Source organism: Apium graveolens, chromosome 9, assembly GCF_009905375.1.
Source record: "Apium graveolens cultivar Ventura chromosome 9, ASM990537v1, whole genome shotgun sequence".
Classification (NCBI taxonomy): domain Eukaryota; kingdom Viridiplantae; phylum Streptophyta; class Magnoliopsida; order Apiales; family Apiaceae; genus Apium; species Apium graveolens.
The window spans coordinates 95,821,239-95,824,575 of NC_133655.1; positions in this window are offsets into that span (position 1 = coordinate 95,821,239).

The window sequence follows — 3,337 nt, forward strand, 5'->3', positions numbered from 1 at the left end:
AAATTGCTCAACAAGTTCATAAAATATAAACAGTGTTAAGGCAATATAAATGAATCCGTAACCCGGGTATATCTGCAAAGATATAATCCCACGAGAATCGAAAGAAGGCCATTATTGGAGAATACAAACGAACTAAACTGGACTCAAGTTAGCAGCTATACCCTGCTGATCAGCCAGGATACAGTGCAGATCTATATCTCACTATATAGATCCCGTCGGGCACCCAGGCACTACGGCCCATCTCAAGGATCCGGTTATGTCCCGGTCCTTAGGATTAAGTAAACTTAATCCCCAAAGTAGTATTATCCAATCCCTGGAATAGTAACCGGAACAATCGATATGCTTTGATATATTCTAATCACCAGAATATATCAATAATTGTGAATAACAATTTGAATATGAACAATGAATTCAAATGAAGAGAATAATTCAAGAATCGAACTGAAATATGAATAAGAGAATTAAAAGAGTACAAGCATGATAAGAATTTGAAATGAATATCATTATTCTGAAAGTAGAATAGGGGAGAAACTTGCCTTCTGCGCGATTCACTGCAATTAAATCATTTTTTGTCTATCACCTACTCGACCTACCATGATGGTTTAGCTTCTGTTAGCAAAATAGACCGGTTAAGCCATTTTGTACTTCAATTGTATCTTGAATGGACTTCATTTTGTTCCTATTATCTACCCATATGTTTATGACTGACTCGTGTATTGCATATAAATAAGTAAGACTCGATTAACCACATATTACACATAGGCACATAAGCACATAATCATTTTTATAGTTAAAATAATTTTTAGGATCAAAATCGGCTCGCTGATTGCTCCACTGATCACCTTCTGCCTCATTTCCCATTTTTCCGGAATTTTTCGGACTCGTCTCGGCACGCATTTCGACTGAAAAGGATTTATTTTTCTGAGTCAAATGGCTTTCGTTTCACTCAAATCGGACTAACGGTATAATTAATATCAATTAAATACTGATAAATCAATTTATTATTCAATATAAATAATTATTACAAATTTTTAAATCCTAAAATAATTTTTAAATAATTATTTAAGAAAAATTCAAGTCAAAAATAATTTTTTCCTATAATTTTTGGAGTTAAAATGAACATGTTATGATTTATCGAAAGTTATTTGATTAATTATCGAAATAATTAATTCTTTTTAAATAATCAATAATTAATAAATAACTAATAAATAATTAACAAGTAATTATTTTGATACTTTTAAAATAATTAATCCCTAATTATTAGGATTAGTCACCATTTATTACAAATATTTACAACTTATCATTATTTATTAGATTAGATCGATTATTTACAAATAAATAATCGATACAATTAGCTGATACGCTAATTATCGAATAAACAAACTATTATTCAAATCAGAATTCAATTCACCGATCAACTATTCGCAGTTCTACGAATAATTAACTATCGCTCAAATAATAATAATTGAACTCATCGTTAATTTACCCGTATGAATACGAGTTATTCGTTTTATTCCCTAATTATCGAGTCCTTTCTCGTAATATTCGATAAATATTAACCTGTAATTATTAATTATTTACTTAACTATTAAATAATAATTAAATACATAAATGATTAAATAAATAATTAAATACTTAATTAATCACTAAATTCGAATTTATAAATTAAGAAAATAATTTAGGAATTATTAATACTATATTACAAAATTTAAAATTAACTTTTAATTAATTTTCAGAATTAATAAAAACTAATTTTCATTTTATAAAATATAAATAAATAATTAAAAAGTCAAAAACACAATTCAGAAAATGGATTTGGGTATCGGAGGATCAAACCCGGGTTGTAAATCGGGTTGCAAATCGGGTTGCAACCGGGTCACCAAGAACAGGAAACGGGTCGGGATGAACCCAGAATCCGGTGAGGATCCCGGTCACTGTCCCGTTTTCTGGCCAGTCTAATTACCCCTCAATTCGACTCTGTTTTGCTCCGTTTTTGTGTCCCTCTCGTTTAAAATCAACACAGCAACCCATCACCGTCTTCATCCACCATCAACATCATCTGTGTCTTCTTCTCTGGCGAAAACCATCAAACTCCGACGAAGCTTTTCAGATTCCGATGAAGTCATTTTTAGGCCAAATCACGAATCGTTTGTACTCATTTTTACTGGGAATCGATTCTAAATTCAATTCTAGACATTATTCAATCCCTAACATCACCTAATAACCCTCAGACCCCTATATCCAAACATACCTCAGATATCTGTATAATCAAAAATTTGTACAAAATCCGATCAAACCGACTCAAAATCCGGCCAAAATCCGATTTCACTAATTTGTACATCAAAAATTACGTTTTATAGCTTAAAATAAAGCTTGAATCATACACAATCAAACCCCTATATTCAAACATACCTCAGATATCTGTATAATCAAAAACGATCAAATAAAAAAATACATAAACCTTAGATATCGATCTATCGATTCAAGCAATCGTCAGCCAAATTAATAAGCAGGAATCAATCATAAACAATCAAATAAAGCTATTCATAACATCAATTTCAACGAATAACCCCAGAATCAAAAAGTACCAAATCGTGTATAAACCCTAGAAATTGAAATTGAAAATTAACACATCAAAACATGTTTTTGATACCAGAAACTGAAAGAACAACTCGAGAGGATCGATTTGGATACTCACATCGATCGATTTGGTGCTCAGAAACGTTCAAAATCACCGATTGATTTCTGACCCGAATTCCGACCCAAACTGTTCTTCAGAGAATTTCCAGAAATTTGCAGAATTTTTAATAATTAATTAATTATAATTAACTGATAATTAGGCTATTTATACTGTGAAAAATAATACTCCTAAATAAAATTAAGGGGCTAATTGTACATCTAATAAAAATATTTGGCCTTATTTTTTATAATTTTTGGGTATTAAAAATTAATTTATAAATATTTTATATATACAATATATATGCAAAAATTTTCCAAAAATTGTGAATAATGCAAAAATACAAAGAAATGGTATAAATTAAAGTCCTATAATTTTATAAAAATAAAAATGTGATTTTTGTGGGGTTTTTAACACCCAATGGGGCCCGGAAAAGTCATTTATCGCAAAACGAGAAAATTTATAAAATATCTAGATGTTTAGAATAATGCGATGGTAAAAGCCGTTTGATGAAAATTAAGGCCCATTATTTTATTTGAAATACTGGCTTTAAAATCATGGTTTGGGTCATAAAACGTTTGAAATGAAAACGATGAATGTAAAATAAAATATCCGAGGAATATTTTAAAAATACAGAAATGACACGGAATACACGTAACA